Below are 14,430 nucleotides of genomic sequence, written 5' to 3'. Positions count from 1 at the left end.
ATAGACACGTCTTCTCAAACATCTGCAACGTATGATGACCGTAAGGCTGATGTTCAAGTACGATGTTCTGAGAAGAAGCCCAAAAGAAAGAGTCCTAAACACAGAATTGGAACATTAAATATCCTGACCCTGACTGGCAGAAGGGAGGAGCTGATAGATATGATGGAAAGGAGGTACCTCTGTATTCTTGGCCTGAGTGAGGCAAAGTGGAAGGGAAGAGGAACAAAAAAGCTAAGAAAAGGATACAAATAAAACAGAAGCCAAAAATGGTGTAGGTTTTATATTAAGAGAGGACATTGATGTCATCAGTGAGGTAATATATGTTAATGAAAGAATTATTAAGTTGAACATCTCTCTTAACAAGAGTGTGCTGACAGTAGTCCAGGCGTATGCCCCACAGACTGGCTGTAACGAAGAGGAAAAAGAACAATTCCAAACTGATTCAGAAGAAGCTATAGAAAGAGAGGAAAATATCATAATAATGGGAGATCTAAATGCTCAAGTTGGATCAGACAGGCGTGGATATGAAAATGTACTAGGTCCACATGGTTATGGAGACAGGAACCCAGAAGGAGAAAGTCTTCTAGATCTATGTGTAAGGAATGGCTTGAGAATAAACAACAGTTGGTTTCAGAAGCAGCTAAGTCATAAACTAACAAGATACAGTTGGAATGGAGATACTAAAACTCTGATAGATTATTTTATATCTGACAATGAAGCAGGAAAGACCATATGTGATATCAGAGTTATACCAAGTGAAAGCCTGGACAGTGACAACAGACTTCTCCTCGCAACAATAAAGCACATTGAAATTTATAGACCTCAGAAATACAGGAAACCAAAAATTAAGACATGGGAGCTAAAGAAGACAGAGAAACAAGCTGAATACACAAAAAAAGTGACCAATAAATTACCATAAGATGCATTACAAGAAGGCAACATCGAGTGGACTAGATTCAAAGAAAGCATTGTCGGAGCTGCATTAGAAGTTTGTGGTAAAACTAATAGCAAAATGAAGGGAAAAGAAACTCCTTGGTGGAACGATCGGGTGAAGATTGCTGTGAAAGTGAAAAATGAAACCAGGAAAGCCAGAGACAAAGAAATGCAAAAAGGAAGTCAAAGGAACGAATCTAGAGTAAACGAACTGCAGCAGAAATACAGAGATCAGAAGTTACAAGTAAAGAAAATTGTGGCCGAAGAAAAACAGAAAGCTTGGACTGATTTCACAGATAAACTAGAGCAATACAGCAAAGCTAATTCTAAACTACTTTACCGAACAATACGAAATATAAGAAGAGACAATGAATACATAACAGCAATAGAGGAACCAGATGGTAACACAGTTAGGGAGGAGACAGAAATAAGGAAGATCATGAAATCCTATTTTGATAATTTATACAACAGTACTGGGAAAGACCCCAATGATGTAACCACGCAGGTCAGTTTAAGCTGCAATGATGAGCCTGACCAAGAGAGTCCGCCAACATGGAAGGAAATAGAGACGGCCCTTAATAGTATGCCCAAAGAAAGATCTACAGGATTTGATGAAGTCAGTGCAGATATGATCAAAGCAACTGGTGCAATAGGAATACAGTGGCTTCATAGAGTAATTAATGCAATATGGAAGGATAGGAAAGTCCCAGATGATTGGAAAAAGGGAATAATAATACCTCTCTTCAAAAAAGGAAGCCGGAAGAAATGTAGCAATTCTAGAGTGATCACTTTATTGTCTCATGGTTTGAAAATATTTGATAAAATACTTGAAAAAAGGCTAAGGAAAATAATAGAACCACAACTACAGGAAGAACAATATGGATTCAGAGAACACCGATCAACTACCGATCTCATATTTGCACTTAGAATACTGTTAGAAAAGCATTGGGAGAAGGGCAAAGACTTAACACTAGTGTTTTTGGATCTCGAAAAAGCATTTGATAGTGTTCCAAGGAAGACTATATGGGAATGTTTAAGAAAGAAGAATGTACCCAAAGGGCTTATCCAGAAAGTTAAAATGCTTTACGAAAACTGCTGCAGTTGCGTACAGATAGGAAACGGTAATTCTGATTGGTTCCAAACCACTAAAGGAGTGCAACAAGGCAGTACCCTTTCACCATTACTTTTTATCACTGTCATGGATGAAGTCATGAAAGAAATTAAGCAGAAGAACAATATGGACATCAATGCATTTGCATTTGCAGATGATGTAGTAATTTGGGGAAATACAGAGAAGGAAGTCCAAGAGAGGCTGAACACCTGGAATGAACATTTGAAAGCACATGGATTAACAATAAATAAATCGAAAACTGTTACTATGTCTGTCAACAGGCAGAAGAAAGGAAAAATAATGCTGGAAGGTACACAACTGGAAACAGTAGACCAACATAAATATCTTGGGTGCATCATTTCAAGTGATAACAGAATACAGCATGAGATTAACAACCGCATTCAAAAATCAGCTCAGTTTTACCATCAAGTTCGGAACCTCCTCTGGAACGAACAAGTTCCCTTAACCCATTAACGCCTAGCGTTACCATATGGTAACACATGTAATACATTATTAAAGCTGTTACTGTACTTTCAACAGTTGTGCTGGAGGATTGGTACCACTGCTTATCGCTCTATAAGGGAACCGCGCTTACGACAATGTAGCGCTCATTGATGTGTTTGTTACAATAATAACATACAGACAGTTCAAAAATTGCTATCGCTGAATGTGCAGCAAAAATGGACATCCGCTTCGAGTAAGTGCATTTTTATAAGCTTATAATTATTACATGGATTATTTTTTGGTGTTATACTTATTTGTATAGTGTAATATACATTCTATGACTATAACAAATGATTTTACTCAAAACATGAGGAAGTTATGGCTTCCGAATTTCTAGTTTACCATATGGTAACGCTAGGCGTTTATACTCAGTAAAAGGTATATTTTGCTTTATTGTTTTAGGAGCGGGTTTTCTCTTGATGAAGCACTGGACATCATTTACAATGATGATATTGACGGTGATGTGTTTATTGAACCACCAATACCAAATATAGACACAGATGAGGATTCTGGAAATGAGGATGAAGGTGGATTAGCTGACAACCTGACAGCTGACAATTAGGCCGCGTGCACACCGAGCGCGCTTCGCATAGTGTGTCGCGTGTTGCTCAACGTTAAGCGTCACGCTAAACATAACCAGTGCTTTATTCGTAATCCAGGTGTTCACACCGCCCGCGCTCTGCTGCGCTGAACGCCTATCTTACAGCCAAGCGAAGCGCCAGACAACGCGCAGTGTTGGTTAATTGCTTAGCGTTACCTAGCTGGTTCTGAATCTGTGGAAGAAGAATTTATTCATGCAGTGTTTCAAAGAGAAGAAATATGGAACCCAAGACACAAAAACTATAAAAATGTAACTGTTTTGCAAAATAAGTGGACTTAAGTATCTACAACAGTTGTATCGCATTCCTACAGTAAACATATACAGTAATATTACTTCTACTGTCACACTTTACTGGGCTTAACATTGTGACAGGATGTAATTGGGTATGGATTTTAGTGTCGGAAGTGTCCGAGGAGAATTTCTGCTTGCCAGGTGCAGGTCTTTTGAATTGACGCCCGTAGATGACCTGCATCATTATGAGGATGAAATGATTATAAATACATACACCCAGCCCCCGTGCCAATACAATTTACTAATTATGATTACAATTCCCGACTCTGCCGCGAATCGAACCCGGAACTCTGTGACCAAAGGCCAGTACGGTAACCATTTAGCCATGTAGCCGGACACTTTGTGAACAAGTGCATATAATCTCCCAGACTCTGTCATATCGGTTTATAATTTTGCCAATGGAGGGTGGTAACATGAAGAATATCACTCTGTAGGCTAGTAGTGGGCTTGGAAGTAAATATTTATGTTTATTAATTATATTTGTCGCACATTTACTCCACTTTTGTTACGATGATTAATTGTGTATGCTAACTGTAACAATATTGCAAAATACTATTTATAACTATTATATAAAGAGCGTGATTTAGCCGGAAATTTAATTTCCACGTGTTTGCTGCACGGTGCTCCTAAATAATTCGGAAAATTAAATTTCTCCCAATACTTCTTCTTGACGCCATATTTAAGTTGCAGGATTTGGAAGGTCAAAGGTATTTTTTGTCATTCTTAAGTAATCATAAAATTTATCGCGATAAAGTCTTGCATCTCTGTGCAAACGATGGAATTCTCTGAAAGTACCGTAATTCGTTCTTCATTAAATTCATGAACCCACTTTCGATTCTTTTTATTTTAAATTTTAGGTAACTGTTGTCTATCAGTAAACTGTTTCTAGTGTACTTGGATAACGGCATTAGTTTGTGACCACCCTAAAACGCCTTGCACCAAACTAAGCTGAGAGCATGGCGTAGAATTTTCGGTGTGAACAGCAAGCACGCCTTGCGCTATGCATAGCATTTCACGCTACACGCGACACACTATGCGAAGCGCGCTCGGTGTGCACGCTGCCTTACTGGCTAACGCTGAAATAAAGTTATCCAACGAAGAAAGAATAGGTGTGGACGAAAACGAGTACAGCCCATCGGTACAACCACCCACACTAGCGGCAGCTTCACCTGAAATTATATCTACCCCAATATCTGAAAATGTTATCAAATGGGTCGCTGAGAGGGAAACATCCGACACGCAATGGGAGAAAGGAGCTGATTTTGACATTGAAAAACCTACTGCATTCCCCCTTCCAGATTATTCAAGATATGAACACCTGTCAGTAATTGAAATTTTTGAATTGTTTATAGACGAAGAATTCATAGAACATTTAGTGGAGGAAACCAGACGCTATGCATTATTTTTGAATTATCAGGACCCAAAGATAACAGCAGAAGAAATACGCTGCTTCATTGCCATTCTATATGTTAGTGGCTACAAGAACATGCCTTCTAAAAGGCACTTCTGGGATTCGAATGATGACTTGAAGAACCTGGCAGTTTCTCGATCAATGAGAAGAGACCGATTTCTTCAAATCTGTAGGTTTCTGCACTTTGCAGACAACTCTAGAATTGACCCTAATGATAAGGCATGGAAAATAAGGCCTATAATGGAAAAGTTAAAGAAGAGATGTATTGTTAATTTCATACCCGAGGAACATCTATCATTTGATGAATGTATGGTGAAATATTTTGGCCGCCATGGGTGCAAACAATTCATTCGTGGTAAGCCCGTTAGATTTGGATACAAGATCTGGAGCCTGAACACCAAGGACGGATATTTAGTGAATTTTGAGTTGTTCCAGGGTAAAGGACCAAAATCTAATGCTGACTGATAACTTATTTGGTAGGGCTGCAAGTCCCCTACTTGTTCTGCTTGAGGAAGTTCCAGATGATAAAAGAGAACTAAGCTACACCTTCTTCATGGACAATTTATTTTCTAGTGCACGATTTTTCTCATTTCTCAAGTATTGTGGCTATTCTGCCATTGATACTGTTCGAGAAAATCAAATTCTTAAAGGATGTCCTCTGGAAAACAAGCAAATATTTTCCAAAAAAAGATCGTGGGGCTTATGAGACAGCATTAGAGAAGAATGATGGACTGCTTTATGTCCGGTGGATGGATAACTCCGTGGCAACAATGATCTCTTCTTCATGTGGTGCACAAGAAGTCGGTCAAGTAAAGAGATACTCACAGCAGCAGAAGTGAACTGTAATGATTCCAAGGCCAAGGCTGGTTGCCAAATACAACACCTTTATGGGAGGCACTGACCAGATGGATCAGAATGTTGCCTGCTATCGCACTGGGATACGAGGCAAAAAATGGTACTGGCCTTTGTTCACATGGATGCTAGATGTGGCTGTTCAAAACAGCTGGATTTTATACAATAAAGGGAGAAAACAAAAAATTTCTCAGCTGGATTTCAAAAGAGAAATAGCTACAATCTATCTCCAGAGATACCAGAATGTACCAAAAGAGCTGGAAGACCAGCAGTTTCACGGACCTCTCTTAGCGGCCGCATATCAGATTCTGTAAGACTTGATAAAACTGACCACCTTGTCCAGCACACAGAAGGAAAGAAGAGGAAAAGGTGCGCTAATGAAAACTGTAAATCCAGTGTGAGGACAATGTGCTTGAAGTGTGGAGTGGGACTGTGCATCGACTGTTTTGTTCCTTTTCATACTGGCTAGACCGTGTGATTTTACAAACACAGAAAGAAGCGATGTGTGTAATATATCAAATGTGAAGTTCTAATTGTTATTGAATTTTAGTAGTATTACATTTAATAATAATCATAATGTAGAATAGTAGCCTACTGATGATTCAGAGTGTACATTTTTAATCAAAGTGATACCCAATATAAGTAGGTAGTAGAAGCGCCTAGCGCTGCCATATGGTAACGCCAAATATTTTCAAAACGGAGTGATGAATAACATTACAAATTTCTTTTTCAGTGTGTTTGTGTTACTTAGAGTCATAATAATGTAAAAAACAAATAAAAATTTAGAAAAAAATAATTCAGGCGTTAAAGCAGATTCTATTCCAATCATACTTCACCCCCATAATAACATATGGCCTAGAAACCTGCACAACAACCCAACAAGTGGACAGCAAACTACAAGCCGCAGAAATGAAGTTCCTACGAACTGTGGTACAGAAGACAAAAAGGGACAGGGTAGTATGGAATGAAAGAATAAGGGAGCAAGCTGGTGTGTACCCATCCCTGAATGAAAAAGTGACAAGGGCCCGTTTGAAATGGTTTGGCCATGTCAAACGAATGGACGATGGAAGGACAGCAAAACAATGGCTACACACAGTCGTGGCCGGAAAACGACCGGTAGGAAGACCTAGGAAGAGGTGGCTGGACCAAGTGAAAGAGGACATAGGGACAAGAGGAATCAGCTGGAATGTCGTCTTGAGAGAAGAGTGGTACATGGATAGACAGAAGTGGAGAGTGCTCGTAAACCACACCCGGGCAACTGGAGTGGAAAACTGATGATGATGATGATGATGATGATGATGATGAATGTTGCAAGATGGACAGTACGCAATGGCATGATGACAAACAGGGTTAAAAGCCAGGTTGTGAATTTCACAAATAAGGAAATGTCTTCTCAGTTTTAATTACTGTGTTCATGGGGTGAAAGTTACTTATGGGAATGATTGTAAGTACCTAGGTGTTAATACACAGTTCAAAAAAATCAGGGGAACATGTTTTTGAACGTATGCCATGCTCCACAAAACAATACCTCATACCCAGGTATATTACCAACTAAACCTTTATTCTTTACTGTTGAAATATACAAAAGAACATCAATGAATTTGTGTTTATCTTCAGAACACTAACGGAAATGTCCAAATAAGGGCGAAAACAAAGTGATAACAGTCCTCCACGGTGGATTTTTACCACAGTTGGAGAGCTTCAGTGTGGTGTATGTCCTCCACGAGCATTTATCACAGCTTGGCACCTATGTGGCATGCTCCGTATAAGTCGGCGGAGGTCACATTGCGGTATCAGGTCCCATTCTTCAATGAGAGCCTGTCCGAGGCCTTGAAGAGTCTGTAGTGGAACAGGACGCCCACGAACACTTCTGTCAAGCCAATCCCATACATGCTCAATGGGATTAAGATTGGGACTCATGTTGGCCATTCCATCTCTTGACTGCCCAGTTCTCGCAAGACAGCTCTGATGATGCGCGCTACATGAGCCCTGGCATTGTAGTGTATGAATATGAATTTAGGGCCAACACCGTATGCAGCAATGAACACATGCTGTAGCAGTATCTGCTCGATGTATCCCACAGCGGTAAGATTACCACGGAGGACGACAAGATCCGTACGGCCATCAATATTGATTCGACCCCACACCATCACAAAACCTTGTCCGAATTGGTCGCCTTCCTGGACCACATTTGGCATGTACTGCTCACCAGGGCGTCTCCATACACATTGATGTCCATCACCCTGTGTCAGGGGAAATCTGGACTCGTCTGCGAACAACACAGGTCTCCATTGGCGAAGTTGCCAGTTGATATGGGTACGGGCAAACACAAGGCGAGCTGAGCGATGTTGCTGCGTTAAAAAGGGCACTCGAATAGGATGTATGGGTCATAACAACACTTCTCCTAATCTGTTCCTTACTGTCTGGTAAGACACCGTGACTCCAGTGACCCTCTAGAGGTCTTGTTGCAGTTCTCAGGCAGTTGCTGAACGACGCCGCAACGCACAGATGGTCAGATATCGGTCATCTTGTGGGGTTGTCGTGCATCCACGAACTTGTCCAACCCTCCTTGTGAACTAGCCTGTCTCACCATAGCGATTCCACATGTGTTGAATAACTGACGAAGAGACATTGAGATCCACAGCAACTCAACAAAAAGTCCATCCTTCCTAGATCAAAGTGACGGCCCTTGCGACTTGAACCTCATTAAGATGTCTCATGGGATGAGCTGGTTTGCATACAATGTATTCGAATGACCATAGTAGTCTGCGTACCTCACAACGACACACCACTATTCACTTTGTTTCGAGGGGTCACCTGACAGTTTAATGCATGGCTATGCCTACAGATGGAGTATAATTTCGATTTAACATACCCCAAGTACCTAAGGTCTCTAGGTATGCTGTACGACCATTGGAACCCCATCTACCAAATTAACGTTCATATACCAGATGTTACAAAACAGGCTCCCTAATTTTTTTTAAACTGTGTATAAGGAAAGATCTTCATTGGGGTAATCACATATATGGGACTGTAAATAAATTGCAAATAAATAAATCTCTGCACATGGTTATGAGGGTGTTTAGAGGTTGTAGTTAGGATGTAAAGGAGAGGGCATATAAGTCTCTGGTAAGACCCCAACTAGAGTATGGTTCCAGTGTATGGGACCCTCACCAGGATTATTTGATTCGAGAATTGGGAAAAATCCAAAGAAAAGCAGCTCGATTTGTTCTGGGTGATTTCAGACAAAAGAGTAGCGTTACAAAAATGTTGCTGGGAAAAACTGGGAGAAAGGAGACGAGCTGCTCGACTAAGTGGTATGTTACAGGTCAGACATGTTAACAACACTGGACCAGTAGGACATACCTAACATCTTGAATAACAAATCCCACAATCCATTTAACTTAGTCGAAGGTCAAGCATGAAGCTTTATACTACGTAAACTGCGTAACACAATCTATTATCTAAACTGAAAATAAATTTGACAGCAACTTCAACTGGGTCCTACTTTTCGCTCCCGCACATATTCTGCATTCTGCCTGTTGTGTCTTACGGCAGTATGATTTCTAGTATATTCACAATTCATCATGATTACACTCTATTTTAATAAACATATGCCCGATACACTACATCATATAAGTTTTGTATTCAGTTTCGTTTCCATAATATTGGAGTTTACCTTGGAGCAGTTTGAGATTATAAAATGCTTACTAATGTCTGTAAGATAAAGATCTATTATTGGTTTCAGACACAAGGCTTTGGATTGACAATGTGATCATCTGAATCACTCAAGTTATCACATTTTTAAGAAGTGTTTAGTGTTGTCTTTTAGATGTAATGTAAATTAGTTTTAGAGACTATGATGTAATTTTAATACTGACAATTGATTTTTTAATATGTTCACTATTCATCAAGGTCATCATTTTAAGATTAAGTTAAGGCTGAGGATGCTCATTAAGTGAGCGAAACATGTCCCATAAAGAGATATAATTGTTTGAAACTGTAACCACCTAAAGGTGGATAGTATTGAACAGGTGGACAATAAATAATTTCCTATTACAATTGTTGTTAATAAGCAGTATGTTCCGAGCTGTCAGTGGAGAGATGGCGCAGAACGACATTAGTAGATGAATAAGTTTGAGCAGTGTCTTTAAAAGTAGGAAAGATTACAACATGAAGATAAAAGCTGGAATTAAAGAAGACAAACTGGGGCAAATATTTGTTTATATGAAGGAGAGTTAGGGATTGGAAAAACTTACCAAGGGGATGTTCAATAAATTTCCAATTTCTTTTCAATCATTTAAGAAAAGGCTAGGAAAACAACAGATAGGCAGCCTGCCATCTGGGTGACTGCCCTAAATGCAGATCGGTAGTGGCTGACTGATTGATTCTAATGTCATTTTTTCTTTCTTCATAGCAATGTAGAATAGTAAACAGGAAAATCAAAGAGGGTAGGGAGAGTAAAGAAACTAGAAAACAGCTAATGAGGAAACTGAATAGAGTGAAAAAGGAAGCAAAAGAGAATTATATGAATGGCATACTTCAAGAGGGTAGTGACCACAAAGGGAAATGGAAAAAGCTGTATTCATATATCAGGAATCAAAAAGGAAAAGGAATCCAAATTCCTACAATGGTGGGAGAAGGGGGTGAACACTATTTAATAGATACTGAAAAAGCAAACCTATTTAGTAGGGAATTCAGAGATTCAGTAGATGATTGTCAGGAGTTGGAAACCAAAACAGAAGATACAGAGGGAGAGACACAGAGGGAAACAAGAAGCTTCTCATTCACAAACGAAGATATTTTCAGAGAAATCCAACTGCTTCAGCAAGGAAAAGCAGCAGGAAGTGATCAAATTACTGGGGAGGTATTAAAGACAATGGGGTGGTATATAGTGCCTTACTTAAAATTTATCTTTGACTATGTCATAAATAATAGTGTAATACCACAGGAATGGAAGGAATCTATAATAATACCAATTGGTTCATGAGGAGCCAGTATGGATTTAGAAAGAAATTTTCTTGTGAGGCACAACTAGTGGGATTTCAGCAGGACATATCAGATCAATTGGATTCAGGAGGTCAGTTAGATTGCATAGCCATAGATCTTTCCAAAGCCTTTGATAGAGTGGAACATGGAATATTATTAAAGAAATTGGAGGGAATAGGATTGGACGTAAGGGTTACACATTGGATAAAAACATTTCTAAATTCAAGGGTTCAGAAAGTCAAAGTAGGAAATAATGTATCGCAGGAAGAGAAAGTTTGGAAGGGAATTGCACAGGGTAGTATAATCGGTCCGTTACTTTTCTTAATATACGCAAATAATTTAGGGAACAATATAACATCAAAAATAAGATTGTATGCATAATTGTTTATAGGGAAATAAATAACACTGAGGATTGTTCAGAATTACAAAGGGACCTTGAAAGTATCCAACAATGGGTTGAAGAAAATAATATGAAGGTTAATGGAGGCAAATCAACTGTTACAACTTTTACAAACAGGAGCTTTAAAACAGATTTTAAATATACTTTGGATGAGGTAGTTATCCCAAAAGATGGCAAGTGCAAATACTTAGGTGTGAGATTTGAAAGTAATTTGCACTGGAAGGGTCATGTTGATGACATTGTTGGGAAAGCATACAGATCGTTACATGTCATAATGAGGCTACTTAAAGGATGCAATAAAGAATTAAAAGAAAAAAGTTACTTAAGTATGGCTCGTCCATTATTGGAATATGCAAACAGTGTTTGGGATCCTCACCAAGAATACCTAATAAAAGAAATAGATAGTGTGCAGAGGAAAGCAGCAAGATTTGTAACAGGGGATTTCAGGAGAAAGAGTAGTGTATCAGAAATGTTAAAGGAACTAGGGTGGGAAACTTTAAAGTAAGAGAAGGGAGAAAACTAGACTTACAGGATTATATAGAACATATACAAAAGAAGCATGGGGAGATATCCGTGAGAGGCTTCAGTTGGAAAATAATTATACCGGCAGGACTGACCACAAATATAAAATTAGAAGGAATTTTAGCAGAAGCGATTGGGGTAAATTTTCATTCATTGGGAAGGGTGTGAAGGAGTGGAACAGTTTACCAGGGGTAGTGATTGATCCTTTTCCAAAATCTGTACAGATATTCAAGAAGAGAATAAACAGCAACAGAGAAAATATGAAGTGTTAGAGGGCATTCGACCAGTGCAGGTTATTGTAAATTTTAAAAAATGTGTGTGAATAAATTAATTCCATCCCTGGTCTAAGGAGTTTGGACAGCCAAAGTAGGGGACTGCCTGTAGGGGTGAAGTACAGTGGGGACTTTGGGGGCCCTGGGACCGCTACGGTAGCTGTGAAGGCCCTTCAGGAACTCTGAAAAGTGGTGGCAAAAGGGGCTCTGGTTAAGACGCAGCAGGTCGTTATGCTACTTAGGTTCCAGAATGGGTAAAAATAATAATAATAATAATAATAATAATAATAATAATAATAATAATAATAATAATAATAATAATAATAATAATAATAATAATAATAATAATAATAATAAAGTAAATAAATGCAATGTAAAGTTTAATCATATACCAGTTGTATAGTATCACTTGATGTAATTCCACATACTGTATATCAGTTGACTATATTTGTAAGTAGTACAGGAGATATTATAAGTAGAATTTTGTAAACAATATAAATTTATTAAGGATGAGCTGTGTGTTTAATAGAAAAAATTGTTAGCGTAAATTGTATAATATTGTATTTTAGGAAAAAAAATTTCTCTTGTTAATTTAATATTTAGTGCTAGACAATAATGTATTTTAGTGTACCATTTGCCACCGAGGTAGACACCTCATTTGCAAATAAAGAGATTTTGATTTGATTTGATTTGATTTGATTTGATTTGATTTGATTTGATTTGATTTGAGTTATCAAACCATGGGTGAGCATACCTCTTCATAGCCTGGTTGCAGATGCCTTTTATTAGGTTACTGGTTATTTTTAGGGCATTATCTAATCTCCTTTCTGTTATGCAGTTCTTCTTGTTCCTACCAATAATCATGTTGCTGAATCAGATCAACATCTAAAATTCTTGATTTTATTTTGTTCAAGAAAGCTGGCGTAATTTTATGCTGGTCTGTTACAATTTGAAATTATGTTACGATAGGTATATATTCCTGGATAGGAGCAGCAGCTGATGTCCACATTCCTTGTCAGTTTAGTAGTTGAATGTTATGTCCTTTGTAAAATGTTATGTCTACTTAACTTGTTCCATTTGGTGCAATATATTTTGGCCTGTCTCTTTACTAAAATATAACCTTCATCATTTAATGTATCAAGTAGGATGTTGATTTTACTGTTAGGTTTGTCAAGGCAGCAACTTAAATCACCTGTTATCACAACATTGTCATTGTCTTTAGTTTTTGATATTGCTGTCATTACTGTTTATATTAATTCTTCAGTATTAGCTTGTGGTCTCACATATATTGATATTATTGTCAACTTTGTAATTTTTTTTCACTCTGTTTTCTTCTTTGTGAAGGCTTTGGAAAGTTCCTATAATTGCATTCAGAAAACAGGAAACTCTGCTGGTTGGTCTTCCTTCAGTTGGGACTGCAGAAGAGTGTATACCATAAAAATCATATATTTTAAACGAGTCTATTAAGAATGTTTCTATAAATATTATATCATACTTTTTAATTTCTTCAGACAGAAGAAAAGGACGGTATTTTTTGTCCTTTAATGTTCCAGTTAAGCATTTTGAGCTTCCAGTGATATGCCCTCCATATGTATAGGAGCAGCGAAAAGTGAATCTTCTAAGTTACTCTTCGGCCAAAATTCTGCTGTATCAATTTTTTTATTTTTTATTTTTTTCACTAAAAAGAACTCCTATTTTAAAAGCCTTGTTGTTTCTTCTAATATGTCTTCACGTTCAATTTTTTCCATTATGAAATTATTTTTAATATATTTCTTTAAAGTATCAGTTGTAGTATCTCTGTTCAGTCTGCCTATGATTTGCCTTAATCTATAGAACTGTGTATTTCTATTCACAATTTCTCTGTTCTATGCTGAGTCTTGTGTTATGTGGAGATCCAAATCTTGCTGAGAATATCAGACAGCACTATATACCAACCCACTGCCTTTAATATATCTCCAGAAATCTTATCAATCCCAGGTGCTTTTCTAGCTTTCAACCTTCATATCTTTTTGTAAATATCTGTATTATCATAGGCAAATTTCGGTACTATTTGCCAGCATTAATTCAGCCCCTAAACCTGGACAATATCCTTATACCCAACTATCTTAAACTGCTAACCGTAAATCTGTAAATCCTCACATAAACCCTAGCCTTGTCCATTAATGTTCCCTGGAATGTCATTCTTGGAACCTGTTTCTGCCTTAAAGTACCTATACAATACATGTTTGCCATCATGTTATTCTTAGCTGACGTTTTGCTAAATTCAGGTAGATTGATCCATAAGGCAGCTACAAAAAAGGAAGATGATGAATAGGAATTACAGCAATGGTAGTTGTGATTAATATATAAAGGGCTACACCAACAGGACTGCTGAACTCTGGATAATAATAATAATAATAATAATAATAATAATAATACTGGACTGAGCTGGGATTGGATGCACCAGCTGGGGTTCGGAAAGACAGTGTTCTAACGTTTTGTTGTTGTTGTTATTATTATTATTATTATTATTATTATTATTATTATTATTATTATTATTATTAT

General features: G+C 37.8%; 1 protein-coding gene across 1 annotated transcript in view; it reads right to left on the bottom strand.

Annotated features, from left to right (window-relative positions):
• ena (enabled) overlaps positions 1 to 14,430 on the bottom strand; it is a 393,478-nt gene that overhangs the window by 260,036 nt on the left and 119,012 nt on the right. The gene's annotated exons all lie outside the window — the stretch shown is intronic.

Source organism: Anabrus simplex, chromosome 7 (assembly GCF_040414725.1).
Source record: "Anabrus simplex isolate iqAnaSimp1 chromosome 7, ASM4041472v1, whole genome shotgun sequence".
In the NCBI taxonomy this organism is placed as follows: domain Eukaryota; kingdom Metazoa; phylum Arthropoda; class Insecta; order Orthoptera; family Tettigoniidae; genus Anabrus; species Anabrus simplex.
Note: the sequence above shows the minus strand (reverse complement) of the source record. Positions and strands in the feature narration are given on the sequence as shown.